Genomic DNA, 20,949 nt, shown 5'->3' on the forward strand with positions numbered 1-20,949 from the left:
ATGTACTAAAAGTGTGCCCTGTTGGCTAGAAAAAATAATGTATTGTATGCTATTTGAATATCAGACTAATCTGTGCAGATGCTTTCATTGAAAAAATGTATTTGTGAAGCTGCTTGTGTTAAAAATGTACCAAAAGTGTGCCCTGTTGGCTAGAAAAATAAATATACATGTATTATTGTAACTCTTTAAATGTATATGGTTACAACAGAGGATACTGGAAGAGAAGAGGGTTAATCTCAAACTTTAAAAAATAGTATTGGAGGTGTGAAGGGGAAGAAAGAGGTAACTGGGAACATATTTTGTGAGTGCTGTAAGTTGGTGGAATTTAAGGAATCTCTGCGGGATGCACTGTCATAGATGCTGGGTGGACAGATTGGCCTGATGAGGGATATGATTTTTCTGAGCTATGATACAGAATCATAATTGCCTAGACACGGTAAGGCCTTGCTGTGTCTAATAATGATGGCTGCCAAAAAAGCAATTACCAGAAAATGGAAATCAAAATCTAAACCAACTATACTGGAAGTACTGAATATAGTAACAGAGGTAAAACAACTAAAACCGAGATCTTTAGAAATGGGTAGGAGCAAACTATATAGGAAAAAATGGATATTGTGGGAAGAATATATACAAGGGAGGGATGAGGTCTGAAAGGAGGCAGGACTTAAATGAGCTATGTAATGTTTGAGTGAGAAAGATTGGGTAGATTATAAGTGATGTATAATTGCAACTGGGAGTGTCAGTATGGCTTTTGATGTAAAATGCTTGTGACTAGGGTTGTGTCAGTGTAATTTGTTTTCATTTATATAAATGTATGATTGCCTGTATAGTAAGTGATGGTTTAATAAAGATGGTTATTGTTTAAAAAAGGCAGGAATTGAATAATTTATGTAATATTACTTAGGTTATATGATATATAGCAATATATGTGAAGTATAATGTTTATGTTAATTTTGTAAGATTAAATTTATATGAATGTAAATTTACCTATGCCACAAGTGATAATTCAGTAAAGGTATTTGAGAAAAAAACTTCAAAAAGTAGTAAGAAATTAAATTACTGGGCCTAGGCCATAAAGATGTTATCTCATAGTTTTGAATGAAGCCAGAGACACAATGTCTGTAAAAAGTATGGTTTATTAGCTCCTGTAGGAAGAGTGGAAGTATTTTATAGTTTTGACTTCCAGGAACTGCAGCAGATCTTAGCAAGGCTGTTTTATTGACACATAGGTGCTAAATCCTGGCAATTGCTAGCAATGTGGAGTTGCATGGGAACCAGAGGTCAGATGACCAGATGTATGTGATGTCATTCTGGAGTCCATCACTAAAATAATGTTTAATACTAGTTGAGATTGAAGTCTTATGGCACTGGGTTTTGGAAATCTGACATAGAAGGATCACTCACCTACTTCATCTTGCCTTGCGATTTTAAGTGTCCAGGGAATGCTAACTCTTTAGATCAGTCAGGAAAATATAGTGAGGCTAGTCAAGTACTGTTGTTCTGTATCTATGTGAATCTATTCATCTGTGTTATTTTAATATTTCTTGTGATTGAAACTCTGGTGTTTATTGTAAAAGAGATGTTCAGTATTTTCATGTTCTTTTATTATTTGTTATTAAATATATTTAAACTTTTCATTGTGGCTGTTTATTTAGAGAATATTTTCATCTTTGAGAGCACTCATATCTGTTTGGTGACTATGTGGCCATTCCTGAAAGCCGTACTGCATTGGTCAAACTACCATTCGTATTAATAGTAATTTTATTCAGTATAGTTGGGTACCCTTATAAGAGCCTTAGAGTAGCTGGCATGGGAGTGTCTGATGACAGTAACTACCTTATAGTCTGGGTGGAAGGGGGCATAGCTAGTAAACTTGTGCCAGCCTTTCCTAGGGGTGGGTCGGTGTTTGGGTCAGCTACATGGAACAGGGACAAGAAGCACTGGTTTCAGTGTGTGTGGTGGAGGACTTGGCTTGGACACTCGGCTGAGGACTTAACTCTGCAGTTGTGCCAATGGGGAGCCTTGTTGGGGACCTGGGGAGAGACCGAGAGAGAAACCCAGACCATGGGCTGAGTGTTCCCTGTGTGCTCCTAATGCAAATTATACTTGAGTCAGAGAGCTGCATCTGGAAATACTGGATATATCCATTTTTGTTCCAAGTGGACATCCCTCTACAGTGTCAGTGGTGAGGATTCAGGCTCCTTGATTACTGGCCAAGAGAGGGGATGTCACAACCTGAAATAAAGCTCACATTTGAACTGCTTTGTTTACTTTCTCAATGTTTGCCTTCCACATTTGCCTTGTACATTCATTACATTACCCCAACACTTAAATGTCACTGTATTAAATTGATCGCCTTCTATAACACCATCTTTCCTCAAGTCCATTCTTTTCATCTAATTTAATCATGAGCCAATTAGTCTTATATCTGTGTATCCATTACAATGCTTCTCCTTCCCTCTGAATTTTTTGCCATCAATACCAAATAATTTATATAATCTAAAGTTTCCTTTTGCCATTATTTAAAGTAACATTAAAGAAAAGACCGAATAACAAGATATTCATTGGGGACACTTGCCTCAGATCCTATCCTCTGTATACATTTTCTCATAAGCATTTTCTCATAAGCACCAATTTATTATTGTCTGTATATCAGAATTATTATAATATGTGAGTATAAATACATGTGTTATCTTTTTCTGAAATCCATAAGAAAGACATCCAATGCATGTGTATGGCATACATTATCATATGCTTTAGCAGCGTCACATGCCCCAACCCTACCTTCCTTCTCTTTTCTCCCAGTACTATCTACAACAACTTTTTTTTTAACACCAGTAACATATGCTTTACTTCTGTTCCCTTTTTTCCCATAAGCATTTTCACCAGTTAATCCTTGTATTAATTTTGTTAACCATAAATAGTCCAGTCTTTATCAGTGCTTTCTAATTTTGTATTATCAAATTATATAGATTACCAGTTTCCTAGATTTTCTTTCCCCCCACTTTTCCATAGAAATTATATAACTATATTACACATTGGATGTCATTACTGAAGAAAAACTAGTCACCCATTTAATTCTTCCAAAAAGTGTAACTTCTCTGTCAGACATTGGTTGACAAAAATCATAAATTTGCCCATCTTTTCCATGTGCTCTTCTCTTTTTTTAACACCACATTTAATTCTTCCATGGAATATTTCTTTCCAATTCTTTTTCTCAGCTTTTGTACTGGGCAAGTCCTTCTGTATGCATAGTTTCTTATACATTTTATTGACAAACTGGCTATCCATTTTCCTAAATCAACTCCTGATCTTTTGCCAAAATTCCATTTTCATCTATCATTTTCATTATTTCATTGTTTTTACTAGTACTGAATTAAATCCTTTCTTTCCCCCTTAAACTATTTCTTTGTTTTAGTCATATCTTCTTTCTATTTTTTAATATTATATGTTTTTCTCTCCTAAAATGTTCTTTATTCTAGCATTCTCTCACTGTCTGCTTTTAACTTTGGATATGCTGTTTCTCCTGATTTCAGAATCTTTTTTCCTAACTTCCAAAATTCTTATATTTTGCCCTTAAATGTAACCCACTACAAGGTCCAAGATACTTAGAAGCCACCATCTACCTGTGTTTTTCATATAACATACTTAAAGCCTTTTTCATACATTCTGACTCTGCCATCCTTTCAGTTAAAATACTTCTTATTCCTGTTCCTGTGTTAACCTTATTCTTCTTATTCTTCATGTCCTATTTTACTTCAAATTGCCTTAAGATCTGAAAACTCTACCACCATTTGTCCACATCTCTGAACATCTCACACAATCAGTCTCTATACGTACCGGAGTTCTTTTGTACCTATGAGCTCATACTTAACCTATTGCCAGTCCTCATCATGACAGTAACGCCTTGTAGTACTTATCAGGAAAAAAATGGTAAAAATGTTATTTGTAAATCATATTTAAAATTTCTTCTCAATATTATATCAGTATTAACACACACATTTTGATGTCAATAAAGTTCTTTTATTCATACTTGTAGATGCATGGATAGCTGCTGCATATAAAGGTCCCTTATTATTCAGTGAATCCTCTTCCAAAGCCGTGGCTGGTCTTACAACTGTGAAATCTAATTACCTATAAATTTCTTGGTCTAAACTAGCAAACAAGCTCAACTACAGTGCTCAGGTCCAAAAGATGATACCATCTCTTCCCTCCAGTTCTGCCAAAAAACTGATGTCTGTTAAACATTTTAAATCACATACTGTAGACTTGCACCATGGGAGGAAAGAGTAGTAGAAGCTAGGTTAAGAAGGGGGGGGGGGTGATGAATAGTGATCAGTAGTATGGTTTCATGCCAGGAAAGAGCACTACAGATGAGATGTTTGCTCTGAGAGTGTTGATGGAGAAGTACAGAGAAGGTCAGAAGGAGTTGCATTGTGTATTTGTGGACTTAGAGAAAGCACATAACAGGGTGCGTAGAGAAGAGTTGTGGTATTGCATGAGGAAGTCGGAAGTGACAGAGAAATATGTAAGAGTGGTACAGGATATGTACAAGGGTAGTGTGACAGCGGTGAGATCTGTAGTGGGAATGACAGATGCGTTTAAGGTGGAGCTGGGATTACATCAAGGAGCAGCTCTGAGCCCTTTTCTTATTTGCAGTGGTGATGGACAGGTTGACAGACGAGATCAGTCAGGAGTCCCCGTGGACTATGATGTTTGCAGATGACATTGTGATATGTGGTGAGAGTAGGGAACAGGTTGAGGAGACCCTGGAGAGGTGGAGATATGCTCTAGAGAGGTTAGCAGGACTAAGACATAATATATGTGTGTGAATGAGAGGGAGGATAGAGGAATGGTGAGGATGCAGGGAGTAGAGCTGGCGAAGGTGGTTGAGTTTAAATACTTGGAACAACATTTCAGAGTAATGGCGAGTGTGGAAGAGAGGTGAAGAAGAGAGTACAGGCAGGGTGGAGTGGGTGGAGAAGAGTGTCAGGAGTGATTTGTGGCAGACAAGTACCAGTAAGAGTGAAAGAGAAGGTCTACAAGAGGGTAGTGAGACCAGCTATGTTATATGGGTTGGAGACAGTGGCATTGACAAAAAGGCAGGAGGCAGAGCTGGATGTGGCAGAGTTAAAGATGTTAAAATTTGCACTGGGTGTGATGAGGGTAGACAGGATTAGGAATAAGTATATTAAAGGGTCAGCCCAGGTTGGACAGTTTGGAGACAAAGCCAGAGAGGCGAGATTACATTGGTTTGGACATCTGCTGAGGAGGGATGCTGGGTATATTGGGAAAAGGTTGCTAAGGATGAAGCTGCCAGGTAAGAGGAAAAGAGGAAGGCCTAAGATAAGGTTTATGGATGTGGTGAGATAGGACATGCAGGTGGTTGGTGTGACAGAGCAACATGCAGAGGACAGGAAGAAATGGAAACAGATGATCTGCTATGGTGACCCCTAATGGGCACACCCGAAAGAAAAAGAAAATAGACTTGCACCATTTCATAACAACCAGCTTTCTTGTATAATTTTCCGTATTGTTCACACTTCCTAACACTACATAAACATTGTCATTTTCTTTTACTTAAGTGAAAAACGTTTTTATCTGGCTTCTTTTCCTTTTTACTGTACCCTCTGATGAGTCAGTCCCCTCCTGTTCATCTGCTGTGCAGTTTCATCACTTTCTTGTTTGGTAACTAAAAACTCTAAATGTATTCTCTACAAAAATGCTTTCCTTAACAATTTCAAGTAATATTAAAGTTTCATTCATATCCGCGTCCTTCATACTACCTTCATTTTGTTGTAAAATTTCATACAAGCTTTGCCATTTTTCCTTATTGCTTTCATCTCTTGAAAAGTCGTGACAGTTTGCAATTTCAGCATGTTCTGCAAATTCAGTGCACTATTCATTATTTTATATGTTGAGAATGTCCTCAAACTGTGCATGCCCAGTTTACCCACCTTTTCTACACTGCAAAGTATGTATGTTGTTAAGCCTTTTTTCACCACATAGTGAACAGACTATCAGTAAATACTCCAAAATCTCTCAAAAGTAACATGATTTTGGCTGATTCCAATAATGTACCATTCCCTTATTTCCATTAGTCAAACAGTTGACAAATGACAAAGGCAGCCATCATGTTTAGCTAAAGTAACCCACATCTTCCATCATCCTCCTCCAGTCCATATATTCCTGACATTTTTTATTTATTTTATGATCTGTATAACATTTTAAACAATGTTCATTATCACATTTTTGAATGCTGTCAGTCTTGAACTTGAAGTTTAACCTGTGATTCAGCTGCATACCAAACTAATGAATCACATAAGAGTTCTATGGATGGCAGTCTTTTTATGACCAAAATCATTCATAAATTGAGCAACCAACTGACAAAAGTACCATAAGTAAAAGGCTCATTTGCAGTATGTGTTATCAGTCTACTTTGGGAAGCCTCAGACCCCAAAGGCTGCACTATAGTGTCCAAAATAACATTTCTTAAATTCAAAATTAATGTTTGCTCTTACCTGAACTATGAATTTCCTTATTTTAACTATTCCATCTGCTTCAGTTGCATAGAAAGGTCTTGCATCCTCCAGTAGGAAAACCGCCTGTTAAGTATACACTGCCGTTACTGCTGTTCAATAACTCTTTCAGAACTACTGAGATACTTACCTTCAGATGTTTAAGTATCATATCCAGATGCAGTCACAGTGTCATTTATAACTTGTATTATTACAGAGCCATTGTCCAAAGTAAATTTCCTCTCCACAGTCAAACTCCAAGAAATGGTTTCTTCATCTCTTTGGTCATCTTCCTTAAGAGTTTAAAGAAGCTGTGTTTCCTGTAAGTTCCTGCCAGCAGTTCCATAATTACAACTCTCCTTTTGTTCCTGCATCTTCTTTTCATTTGCTTCCAAACCAGGCTGATTTCAGTGTGCTTGAAAAACTGTACTCAAATCTGCATTACCATGACAATCTTCATCTTTGCTGTTTGCAACCTGTCCTTTCCCTCTTGCAAAGAGAGTAGTGGAATTTCCAATGCCTAGTTTGATTTTCTTAGTCGGTATGAATGCCACCTTGAATCTCCCTTGAAAATAGGGTTTATGCTTAGTCAAACTAACCAGGTCAACAAAAATAAATAAACAAAAAAAGTAATTAAGCATGTTCTTGGAAATGCTGCTACATCATCAAGGTTTCCAGAGGCTTTGACTATCCTGTGTTTGGGAAGAGTACCTCATGAGACAGAAGTATTCTTCAAGAATCTTTGGAGTCTTGATTTGACTCGGCTCACTTTCTAATTCACATTCATGAAACTGAGTTGAAATTCTTTTTCTACTAGGCACTTATTAGAGTTTAGTTAGATATGTTTGACGCACACAAGGCTCTGCATATAGGGTAGTGCTACATGCTTTAGATATGTCCTACCCTTATTAGCAATGTCTAGATCGAGCGTGTTCAAATGCAAATTTTGCTGAACAAAATTATCAGTCATGATGCAGTCTATAATAGGGAACAGTACTGTTCGTTACTTTCTAAATCTGGGTAGCTTCCTTATGTACTGAGGTGTCTTCTGCTTAATTCCGTAATGCTCACAAGATTGTTCTCTTTAATTACTGCCCGTCTTAACAACTTCTTGCTGTCTGGCTCATTGTATACCCACTTCACTGTCCAGTGGTTGACTTTATTCTTTTTGACTTTCAACACTTCATGCAGTTTAACTGCAAAGCCTTCTCTCCTTATGCCTCTGCATTGTGGAATTCTCCTTCCATCTTCATTTTTTATTTTTTTAATGCATGTATTTATTTATTATCTAATTAACCTGGTAAACCCACTAGATAAAGTTGGCTCTTTTCAGGGCAGCCTGAGATGAATGTCTGGTTAAGTCTCTTAATCAGAGTCACACAGAAGGCACTTGGAAGTTAAAGGAGTCAAACCCTATACTGCCGAAAGCACCCTGTTAAAAGCTTGTCTCCTCAGTCCTTAGTGCTACTGGAGAGACCGCTCTTACTAGCAGATTTATTAAAAGCTTCCATAAAACATCACCTTCCAAATGACATTGAATAAGCACCTTGATAAACAGATTGATTGTATTCATTGCATGAATGCAACCTGTCATTTATGTTGGCCTTTGTGTTATATCAGCCTCCCTTGTCCTCAGTCCTAATAAGATCTTTGCTAATTTATTTATTCATTTATTTTTTTTGTTAGCCTAAGTATTAATATTACTATGTTGGCTTCTTTATGAGGGATTACCTGATAATTGAGTGAGTTTTAACTACACGATCACATCTGATCATTTTAATGGTTACTCATAGGCACTGTGGTATTGCTGCTTGTGTGAGAATATTTTGTACTATTTGGGGTGGTTCCCCTCTCCCAATTGTTGTGCATCTGTGGACATAGTAAATAATAGAAATGGGGTTCAAGGGAGAACAAAGAAGTCTCTCCTTTTTTCAGAAACAGTTTTGCAGCATGTGCAGGTAGATTTTAGGGAAAGTGTTTCCTCAATCATTTGTAATTAACAGATTGATTTATGAATACATCTCAGTTGTTCACATGGGAGGCTGTTTTTGACTCAACGATAGAAACTGTATTTAAAATTAATGTACATGGTAACGGAAAGTCTTACAGTGCTATTTGTCTTTATATCTTCTTTTTACCATCTTTTATTGTATCATCTCATTTTAAACCATCACATGAGCTTGTATACATTAATAGAAAAGAAAACAAACCATAGTAACACTTTCCATTGTTGCTGTCATGTATACATACATTTTCTTTTTAACAGTTTTTGTGCTGTACAGAATTGAATAAATTGCTCAGTTCCTGCTTTTCTTAAACTTCATGCCTACTCCTGAGCATTATTCTGCATAGATTGCTCTCACAAAATTTACTTCTTCCCTATTCTAAAGATCCCACCCCATTTTCTTTCTTTCTTTTATTTCCATTACAATATTCAGAACTTCCGCTATGTTTGAAATCAAATAAAGGGGAAATAGGACACCCCTACCTGGTTCCTTTGTCCAGACACTACTTATTAGAAATGAATCCTCCCTCTTTAATTATTGCCTTGGATCCCTCCTATATCCTCCTAATTAACCGTATTGTTACATCAGGGAATGTAAGTGCTTCTATTGTCCTACTCATAGAATCTTAGACTGCTGTTTTATGCTTTCTCTGCATCAAGACCCACCAGTAGCAGCAGTATTTTCTTACATTATGCTTCCCTCTGGATTATCATTGTGCTATTAATGTCAAATGTTTGCCTCCCCTCCACAAAACCATATTAATCCATATCTGTCAATTTTAGCAACACCTTTGTCATTCTTTTAACTATTATAGACCTAAACACTTTATGATCATGATTTAAAGTTGAAATGGGTTTGTACGAAGATGGGTCTAATTGGGCTTTGCGTCTTCAGGTATTACAGCCACCACTTTCTTTCAGGATGTTGGTGCTTCTCCTACTTTAAAGTACTGTTAAACAAAACCTTCCAGATGTTTACTACTTTCTACCCTCCTAGCTTTCAAAGGTCCACCAGAATACCATCTGTTCCTGCAGACTTTCCTGTAGATTGATTATATGTCACCACTTTATCTCATCTCTTGCCATCTTCATTGTTAATTGTTGAACCTTATCTACCTCTAACATTAGCAAACTTAAATCTTCCATAAATATGTCTTTTAGTGCTCTTTCTTGATTTCCACATTTCTGTGCTTTATAAAAATGTTCATAAAACCTGTACAGGATCTCTGGTTGTTTTTCTTGCCATAGGCTCCATAAGTTTAGCACCAACCCTTTCTACTTTCTGTTACCTAATTTGTGCTAAAAGTGTTTTTGTGCTCTGGAGTTATTGTCAAAAAACAGGTGCTTTATAGCAGTCTTTCTAAACTAATACATATTATCCAGATACTCCCTTATTTTCTCTTTAGTGCTCTGTAGTTGTGCATCTTCTTGCTCTGTGAGATTCCCCTTATTCTCCAATACTTTGTCAACCCCCTAAATAGTTACTTCTTAACTGCATATCTTCCTTTTATTTCTACCCTATTTTTAAACTCTACTTTAATTTTATCACACTCGCTAGTTAATTAACTTCTGAAGAAATTTCCATCTTCCCTAATAACTGTCAAATAATTTCTACTGTCCATTTCATAAATTCCTCTCTTTTTAACAAATAAATGAAAAAGCACCAGTGTCTCATTTTTACTTCATTACCCTGCATTTGTATCGTAGTTGTTACGGGTGTATGATCTGAAGTAATTATTGGGTGTTTGTCAAAGCTTTCAATTAAATACACATGTTCCTGTGAAATATAAATTCTCTCTATTTTAGCCCAGTTATTGTACCTTGTGGAATATGCAAATTCTCTGTTGAGTTAATACTACTGAATTTGTCTTCCTTACCAAAAAATTTCATAAATTTCTTCAGAAATCTACTCTCTTTTGTTATATTTTCCCTTCTAGGTCACCCAGATGCATCCCTCATTGTTCCAAATCAAGTTCCAATCAACACCTGTATAAGTAACATTGCTTGATAAAAGCTGATTTCTCCAATTTTTTTAAAGCTCCACAATAATTTTAGGTGAAATATAAATGCATGCCATCATAATCCTCTTCTCACGCATGTAGCCCCTTAATGCCACAAACATAACATTATTTTGTCTTTTTTCCTCTTCTATCACTATTGAAGCTCCTCTAGCAATTAGTATAATTACTTTCCTATTGCTATGTCCATGATGTTCTGCTGAATATCCATCTTGAAATCCTTTCTTTATCACATGCTCATTTCTTTCCAAATAAGTGTTGTGCAGCATTGCTATCTGCATTCTTCATTTCTTAATAAAATGCAGTACTCTTAACTGTGAGGCCATTTACATTCCAAATTAATATGGATAGTGTAACCGTTATGATAGGAAGTTTTTATTCTCATCTATTATACATGACAGCTTTTTTTAAATGTCTATTTCTAACTTTTGTGTTGCATGCATATACTAATCTTTGGCAAGTTGATATTTTATACAGTTGGTTCTTGTCATCTCCATTTGAACCTATGTCACAATTTTAAAGACTTTTTGTTTTAATGAAAACTCTCAAAAAAAACACACACCCATAATCTGTTAACTTAAAATAAGCACACACAATTATGTACAGCTTCACCTAATGAAGTTTAACCCTCCTGATAAGAACAGTTGTCTCAAATCGACAACTGCACCCACAGGCATTACCTAACCTAAAATTAAGGTTATCCATGCTAAAGCTTGTGTTATAGCCTATGTTCTCACACTGATAGCTCTCTGTTCTTTTCCACTCTATGTTACCCTCACAGATGTGTAAAACAGCTTGTATACTTTTAGTAAACATTAAATGTAATCCTTAAGAAAAAGTGCAGTAGCTATATTTAAATAAAACTAAATTATACCCTGTTTTAGTAAATGCATTGAAGTACTTAGGCTGCTCTCTTATTCACTTTTGGTAATTTCAAACTTTTTACTAAGCAGCTTGCCCTTGTACCTTTCAGGTTTACAGTTTCATCCGCAAACAATTCTCAGAACTCTCAGGGTTAATTGTGTGTGCCTGTCATCAGTTTGTTTCCATGGAAACATAAGAACAGAATGTATAACTGCCCATCAGCTGCAGACCTCTCAACTCACACTGACCATTTATTTGCTAAATGAAAAATAAAATAGAAGCTAATATCATTACATATGCAAGATACTCAGCATTTCTCATTACATTCACCATGTTTTTAGATTAACCCAAGGACAGTAATCCAGACATTCACCTATGCTGAATTAAAAGAAAACACCTAGGCTCTCCGAGTGTTATAGTCCATGCACTTTTACACACCATCCCTCGCCTCAACAGCTCAAGATTATAGCCTATTAACGTAAACATGCTTTAGTCCAGTCATTCTTCTCTGTTTATATTGTAGTCACTGCAGTTCTTAAAGGTAAAAAAAGTACTTGCTTGCTTCAGTATCTTTATCACATGCAACAGTCACTGAAAAGACTCACCCTTACTCCCTGATTTTAGATACCCTGACTACACAATACATAAAGTTGCTTTATTATATAATATGAGTTTATATCATGAAATATTTTCTACAAATGTTGTTAAGAACTAACATTTTTTGCATATAGTTACTTTTCCTCTTGGTGTCCTAAATGTTAATGACATATATAGTCTCACATTTATTCACTAATTTCAGTGTTGCTGGTCTTCTTTCTATTCATCTCCATCTCCCAACACCAGACTCTGATTCAAATCCAAGATACTCCCTATTCTTCTAGTCAGTTCAATGTTTTTTTTTTTCTGTCCCTCAAGCATTTTCCTTTGGAACATTCAGTTTGGAAAATGTTTAATTGGCAATCTATGAACTTACTGTCAGAAGAATGCAAAGCAAAGTCCTCTTCTGTTTGATGGCTCACTTTATGTTGGAAAAAAATTATATTTTCCACTTAGCCTGTTCTGCATCATAAAATGCCTTTAATCTTCCCAGGAAAAAAATCTGTTTTTAATACTTCATGCTTCTGCCACAGTTTTGGCAGGATCAACTCTTTCTGCTGGTATAATAGTATCTTTAGTCATACAGGTCTTGGCTGCTTTCTAATGGCTGGATTTGCAGCAGACACTTGATGTGCCATTTCAATTAACAAATACTGATGTAGAATATCAGTCCAGTTGCTTATTTGTGCTCATATAAAATTAATACAGTCTGTTCCTTCCATTTACTGGTACAGCAGAAAATATCAGGTTTTCTTTTTGTGCTGTGTTTGCTAACTGTACCATTTTTTCAAACTGCTCTTAATCAGAAGTCTCATACTCGGCCAGCTTTTTCTTAATTTCAGCCTCTGCTTTTTGCATTTTTATCAGTTCATCTGAATAGCTGCTTCCATTTTTTCCCAGTTTTGTGTTATTTGAATTGATATACTCCTTCATTGTTTTGTTTATTTTAATCGGCTCTGAGTATATTTGATTTACTTTCCCTTGAAATTACTGGAAGCCATGTCTTATAAAAAAGCTGGAGCTTGAACTGCTTTTTGTTGAACAGCAGCAGGATTCTTCTCTTTGAGTGTTTTTGCTTGAACTTTTCTAGTTGATTTTCTTTCAGGCTCTCTCAGTTTCTTCTTTGCTGGCATCCAGGTTGTAGCCAGTAACTGAATTACTAAAGCTGGCAGAATTTCTAACAACTGTTTCTCATTTTTTTTCCACACCGAGAGCTAAAATGAAGCTGTTAATCAATGTGCAGACATCTTGTAAGTTTCCACAAAACCACTTTGATTCCATATCTATAGGCACACTTTTGCCTTTGTCTTGGGCAGTGTAGATATAAACGCTTGATTGGTATACATTTGAAGTGGAGCAGTGTGAAGTTGCATCTGAAAGGCTCTTACTGTCTTTGGGTTATACAGCCACCACCACTTTCTTCCAAAGTGCTGCTACACTCCCTCCTTTAAAATATTGTTGAACAAATCCTTCCAGATCTTTATCACTTTCGTCTCTCCTAATATCTAGATTCCCACATGATTTTCAACTGTTCTTTGAAACATCTCTGTTTTTTTATTTTTATGCCACCATTTTTATCTTATCGTTCCAAATCTTAGTTATTAATTGTTGAGCTTCATCTTCCCCTAACCCTGGTGTAGTTAAGCTTTCCATAAATATTTCCATTTGGTCATTTTCTGGGTTTCCTCAGTCCTTTGCTTTATGTAAATGTTCATAAAATTTCTGAAATATAGGATTTTTGGTTACTTTTATAGGCTCTCTACATGTAGATGTAACTGTTTCTACTTTGAGTTCCCTAAGCCATTGTTCTAAAAGTTTGGTGCTCTGGAGTTACCAAACAATGCTTGCTGTACAGCAGCCTTTCTAAATTCATGCACATTACTAAAGTAATTACGTATTTTCCCTTTAGCATTCTGCAGTTGCTCCTTTTCTAGTTCTGTGAGATTTTCTTTCTTTTACAATACTGTACCATTGTCAGCACCTCTAAATAACTCTTTATTACTTCTTCCCTGTGTATTTCTGTCTTGTTTCTACCATGTTTTTAAACTCCATTTTCATTCTATCCCAAGCAGTAGCTATCTCTTCTGAGGTAATTTACATCTTCCTTAATAACTCTGATCATATCCACTGCCCATTCCTTAAATTCCTCTCTGCTTAACAAGTAGGGACGTGCCAGTGTTTTATTTTCTACATCATTACCCAACATGCTTACATTAATTGTTTTGATACATGATTTGGTATAATTATTAGATAGGTCTCAGTTTTCAGACAAGTACACATTCTCCCGAGAAATATAATTTCTGTCCAGTCTAGCCTGTTTATTCTATCTTGGGGAGTAATCTGTAACTTCTGTCTCAGCTTCTGTTACTAAATTCTCATCTTTAATACCAAATATTCTCGTTTACATCTTCAGAAATCTACCTTTTTTGTCATATTTTACCTTTTAGGTCCTCCTGATACATCCTCATTATAGCAAATCAGGTTTCAGTCCCCACCCATAAATAACAATCATTACTGAGGGATTATTCTCCTCAAATTCTTGTAAGCACCAAAATAGTAGTTTTGGATGTTATATATGCCAGCAGAATCCTTCTCGCTTGAGAATAATCCCTTTTTACTAAAATTCTGCTGTTATTGTTTTTTTCCTCTTCTGACACTACTGGAGCCCCTCTCAGAAGTGTTGTCATTACTCCCATTTTCCTTTGACCCTGATAATGTTGAATGTCTACCCTGAAGTCCTTTTTTAATCAAATTCCCATGCTTATTTCTATCCAAATGCATATCCTGCAATATTGCTGTTTGCACCGTATATGTTTTAATGTAGTTCAGTGCTCTTTGCTTCTTGTTTAGACCTGTGAGGCCATTTACATTCGATGTTACTATTGACAAAGCCACTTTTCCAATAAAAAAGCTATTGCTCTCACATATTGTATGAGATACTTTTGAATTTGTTTCCAACTTACAGGTTATTCCCATATACTGATGTCTTGTGGGCTGATCTTATACGTAGTTGCTGCTTCACATCTCTGTTTGAACACGTCACAGTTTCCTATTCATTTCACTGCTGAGGCACAGCTGACTCATTGGGTGCCCAGTACTATGTGGTCTGATGCCTGTCAGTGCTGAGTTGAGGAGCACAAACATATCCTTTCTCTGATCTGCTGCTCTTCCTAGAAAGAAAAGTACCCGGTTATAATGCCCTATGCCCACACACTCTGTGAGAGCAAAGGAAAAAGAAAGTCCATTCACAAAACTAGCATTATTTCTTTCTCTCCTAAGGAGTGCCAGGTCTTTAATGCAGTCATGATGTACACGAGGGCAAAAAAATGTGTTCTCTGATCAGGTGCTTTTACCGCCCGAAAGAGAAGTTCCAGTTCCTATGACTGTCCTGCTCTTGTGTGTTTATGCGACAAGCCTAAAATTTAAAATAAAAATGGATCTGCTGATCACACTCTCTGACAGATTGCAGTGTGTGGCTGTCCCACCCTAGCTATGTTTCTGTTTCATTTTAATAAAAACTCTTTAAAAAATTCCCTTTTATTTCACAGCAAACTTCCTTTGGAAAAACAGACATTTTCCGTAAAGGAAGTTTGCCCCAAATTGACTGCTGCACTTACAGGTGTTATCTATTTTAAAGTTGACCATGCTGCAGTGTGTATTAGCACTTGTGTTCCCAACTAAGCAGATTTCTGTCTGTTCTTATTTTATTTTGATTCCCCTTCAAGATGCAAGAAACATCTTGCATACTTTTCAGTAAACATGAATGTTTGTAGAATCATAGGTATGTAGTAGACTAGCTGCCCTCGCAGGCCATTTTTAAGCCTATCCAGTTTCCTTTTTGTGTTTAAATTAACCTATCTCATTTGTTTAGAAATTGGCCTTACCCATCCCATGGTTGATACCCCAAATGAGAATAACTGGGATCATACCATAGTTAATTTGGGGGGCCCATGCATGGGATAACGCATTTAGGAGCTTCCTCATAGTACAGGGGCAGTCCTGGGGTAAATTTTCTGTTTCCAATCCATGTATCTGACTTGCTCTTGAATATGGACAGGGATGAATTTTGTTTTATGTGGATGGAGAGCCTGATCCAGTGCAGTTGTATCCTCTGTGAGATGTACCTGAACTTCCTAAATATTACTTTGATGTTGCAGAAGAGGTTTAGATTTCTAGACCAAGTATTTTTAATTTTAATTTTAGCATTAAGAAAAACTGTGCTGCCTACTGTTAAATAAACCACATTTTCACTGTGATATTTAAAGTACTAAAGCTGTGGGAAAGGTGACACATAACTCCTCATTTCTCACAATTTAGTTTCAAAAATATTTTATTTTTACTGAGCTGCTTACCAGTGTCATTTCAATGGTTCAGAACAGCTGTTAAGACAACTCATGATTAATTGGTTTCACCTGTATGCTCATTATCTCCAACTAAACAGGTATTAAAGAAAAGAAAACCATTATTAGCTTTGCAGATCCAAGAAAAGAAACTTGTAGATTTTACTCAGAACACACTGTTCTGACATCTTATAATTAATTACCTCCACCTAAAAGCAGACACTAATAAAAATATGCTTGTAACTTTGCAGATACAGAAAATAACTACATTTTTCATATTTAATTTCTCTTATTTTTCAAGCACAGTTGCGTAAAAAAAAACCTTTATAGCACAAAACAAGGGCATTAGTCATCCAACTCTATAAAGAGCCTAGGGAATGTAATTCTACATATAGTGTGATTTCCTATACATTTATATCCCTCCCCCAAAGTGATAAACTGTATCTAATGGGATTAGTGCTGTACAGTTCTCTATTTTATTCACTAATTCCACATTGTTACTGGTCATCTTTCTGATCATCTTCATCTCTTAATTCTTCTAGTCAACTGCTGGAGTTTTTTTCTGTTGCTCAGACACATAGGGACACTCTTCATTGCTATTAATGTATGCAAACGTATGTCACAAATTAATAATGTAATGAATAAATAAAGATGTTTCAAAAAAAAAAAGACAAAAGGCCCCAAAGGTTCAGTCCACTTACCTCTTCAAATAAGTGAATAAATTGCATGAATTTAGGTAACATTTAAGCTGTTAAAATTTATCAGTTGTTTAAAATAACTGTTGTTTCTATAGTGACTGTTATTTACCTTGCTAACTTAAGACAGGGAGGTCACGTTGAAGAGCCTTGGAGGTGGATGCTGTAGTTATGCTACTGATATTATAGTCATGGCATTCCCTAATCAATCTTACTCATGGACTCAGTAATTCTTTTAAATTACATTATTGCTTCTTGCTAATTTTAGTATTTTATTTTTGCCATCTGTTGGAATTATACCTTCATCATTCATGTCATATTTTACTGGAAGAAATGGTATCACAGAAGTCCTGTGTTGGAACTAAGTATTTCAAAGTGGTATTAGAGCAGACCTTGCATTATCATGTATACCATATTATTACCCTACATTTGTTATATCTGGTAATAAACAAAAGTGTTGCAGAATTTCTACATGATTTTTTTTCTAGTTTTGTAGATTATAACTCTAAAGCACACTGCAGTAGTAGACATAGGTACACCAGGGATGAGTTTTTAATATCTGAGATATATGCTTGTGAAGATATATATTTTAAGAGGTTAAAGGGTTCCAGTTTTTTTTGTAATGACTTTCTGTGGTAGACTAACAAGATGAAATATCTGGTAACAATCTACCAGAAGTTGTATTACACCATCTCGGTGCACTTAACCTTAAACTAGTAATAAAAATCACCCACTGCAAACACTTAAAATTAAATAATAAAACATACCTCTCAAGTGTGCAGATTTTGATGTGACACTTATAATCTATTCTCAAACTTTTGCTCCATCCATTCTAAAACTAGACATTATTTTGAGACATTCTCGATTAATATTACCTACATTTAAAATCTACCTAATTTGGTACCCTTTCCATAGTTGTTTTTTGCTTTGACTGGAACAGATGTTTGAGAACAAATTATGGGTGTGTCTCCAAATTCTGGACAGTTGAGAGGTATTCTGCTCCATAGTGCGGAGCTTTGTTTCATATTTGGCTTCCTTTTCTTTTATCTTCTTGGTTTGAGTGCAGCCTCTTTCTCGAGTGCTGTTTACTTAGTTATCTTTTTTTTCCCTAAACAGTTATCAATCCTCCATCTTGGCAAGGCTATCTGAATCATTCTTCAAGTGATGAGAGCCCATCAGTGCATCATTCCACTCAAGGTTGAGAGTAGAGTATCAACAGTGACACTGTCATCATAGGGAGGGTTTGGGATTTTTTTTTAATGTCCCCAAGCTCCTCGCAACAGTGACTTCTGCATAACATTTGCTCTGAAAAACCCAGACATGTTTCCATGCATACATTTTCTCCTCTCCAGTGCTAAACACACTTATACAAGCCCAGCCATCATGGACTTGACACATTCCCATCTCCCTAAGGTGGCAGAGATGGCATCTGCCATCTTATCCTGCTTCCCTTGTGACAGCTAATTAAATCAAGTTGTCTGGAGCAAAGTTAACTCTTTATCATTGTTAGCTACGTATCTGGCATTTAATTTTCTTTTTATAAGAATGAAATCTTATTTATTTTTTTTATTATTTTACATTTGTTGACCGGGATAGTCCGACTGGATACATGTCCATTTTCAGCGGAGGCTCAGGGAGAAAAGCTCCAAGATATTAATACACATTGAACATTTAGTAAATGTTAGTTTCAGGCAGATTACAGTCATAAACAATACCAGCATTTAGCACATATAGTACTAACTTATTATAAAACACTTTGCAAAACATGTTATTTTCAAAGTTAACCATGCAACATTACATTCAGGTTTAAGACACACTGAGCAGCAGTTATACAATTGACCCTTCCTGAAATTGAGTGGTAGAAAAAAGTTAGAAGTAGTTGAAGGTAAGGCACCTAAGAAATAGAGAGGTCACTAGTCGGGGTTCATGCAAGGACATAACCAATGGGTTTTGAAGTATTTCTTGAGTTTGTTTTTGAATTGAGTTAGTGAGGGTTATAGGGTCAAGTCAGCTGGGAGTCTGTTCTATATTTTTCCAAAAGAGTTGGCAAACAGAGTCCCCAGCTGAGTAGTTGGATTTGTATGTTTGAACTAGGAGTCTAGTGGATGATCGCAGTGGCCGGGTGCTGATGTAGGGACTGATCATATTTTTTTAGTGCAGGTGTATTTTCTGGTTGGTAAAGGACTTTATGTGCCATTATTAGCTGGTTGAACTGCAGTAGGCTTGACATTTCAAGCCATCCTAGGTGATTTCGGTTGTGACAGCTGTATGTCCGGTAGGCTGTGCCAGTAGCAAATCTGGCAGTGTGGTTATAGCAGGATGATACTTTATTAAGATCTGTTTAAGTTGGAGAATAGAGGTGAGGTGTAGAGAAGAGTTGATAGAAGATGGGAACGGGCAATTGCAGTTCTAGCAAGTGGGGTAAGGAAAGGTTTGATTCTGTAAAGAGAGACACATTTTTTTTTATTAATGGTTTTGATAGTTTTGATTGATATGTGCATCAAACTTCAGGTTGTTATCAACTATGACACCCAGTAGTTTAATTTGGGCTTCTGGGGAGATGATAGTGGCATTGTTAGCAGTTATGTTGAAGGATGGCAGGGGGGTCCTGCATGTGAGGGAGAAGAGGAGCAACTTAGTTTTGTTGAGGTTTATGATTAGATGTTGATTGGAGAGACATTTTTCCACTGTGTTGAAGGTATTTTGGGTTTATGTGAAAAAAGTAGCTGTTGAGGTTTCAGAACAAATCAAGGTGGAGTCATCCGCATATTGAATGCAGGTAGCATCTGGGATGACTGAATGAAGATAGTTGATAAATATGGAGAAAAGAATATCTTATCCCCTGTGTCATTGTTTTTTTTTTCCCTATTAGATTGCCTTTTCAATGTTTTCTTCTACATCCAATTTTTCATACACCACCTGAATATTTTGCCTAAAATTGCAGTGAATGTGCATTTCCTTGACACTGGCACTGGCAATGTATTTCTCATATGTTGGTCACTGTGGCTACAAGATTTGGAAAGGTGTCCTGAAGTGTGTCTGTTCTTAAATGCCTCCAATTATTTGTCCTTTTCTTGTTGTGCTTCATTGAATTCTTAAGAACACTCCACAGTGCTTGCTGCTCGGTTCTAGTTTAGTGTCTCAGATATATGACAGTGCCATTTCATTGCCAGCTTTTGAAATATGTTGCCTCAGGTACTTCACATATGTTTAAATTTTAGGAAGTATGTAGCCATGGTTTTGTCTTGAGCCGTAATATGGTTTAAAGACCATTTCTCAGTAGAAGTCTACCTATTTCTTTATAAATCAGGTACAGTAGCAGAAGAAGCTTAAATGTGTGTGCTGTTAAATGAGCTACATTAGTCTAAGATGTATAGCATTTCAATTTAAATGCATTATTTTTCAGCAGAAAACTAGATACTCCTTTGTTCACACTGATAAATTATGTCACTTACTCTTATAACAAACACTTGTTATAAAAATGTCTGTATTATACAAATCCATTAAGTACCGTACATATAAAGGATGCATAACTTTATCAAATTTAGAAATATTAATGCAATTCAAGACACTGAAAACATGTTACATAACAAGTGCCCATTTTCACACTGTAGGCCAGATTCAATAAATCCTACACTATGTACACTTTCTGAGTGAACAGACAACACAGACATAACACAGACCTTCTTCCTCCTAATTCATTTTTCTTACTGATATTCTTGCAGCTTTAAAACCGCAAAGTGTGGACTACAATGTACCCTTAGTGTAATCTTTCTGAGTGACTAGAAAACACAAAAAATATGATAAGAATTGTATTAAATACATACCGTGTCCAGTTTGTGTACACTTAGTGTAGGCTTTATTGAATCTGGGCTTATGGTATTGTCATTTTGTAAAATATCTCTTAGGCCC

General features: G+C 36.1%; 1 protein-coding gene across 4 annotated transcripts in view; it reads left to right on the plus strand.

Annotated features, from left to right (window-relative positions):
* Positions 1 to 20,949, plus strand: part of TRAF7 (TNF receptor associated factor 7) — a 1,047,901-nt gene that overhangs the window by 177,163 nt on the left and 849,789 nt on the right. The gene's annotated exons all lie outside the window — the stretch shown is intronic.

This window comes from Protopterus annectens, chromosome 12.part0, assembly GCF_019279795.1.
Source record: "Protopterus annectens isolate FY-2018-M chromosome 12.part0, PAN1.0, whole genome shotgun sequence".
Taxonomy (NCBI): Eukaryota; Metazoa; Chordata; order Ceratodontiformes; family Protopteridae; genus Protopterus; species Protopterus annectens.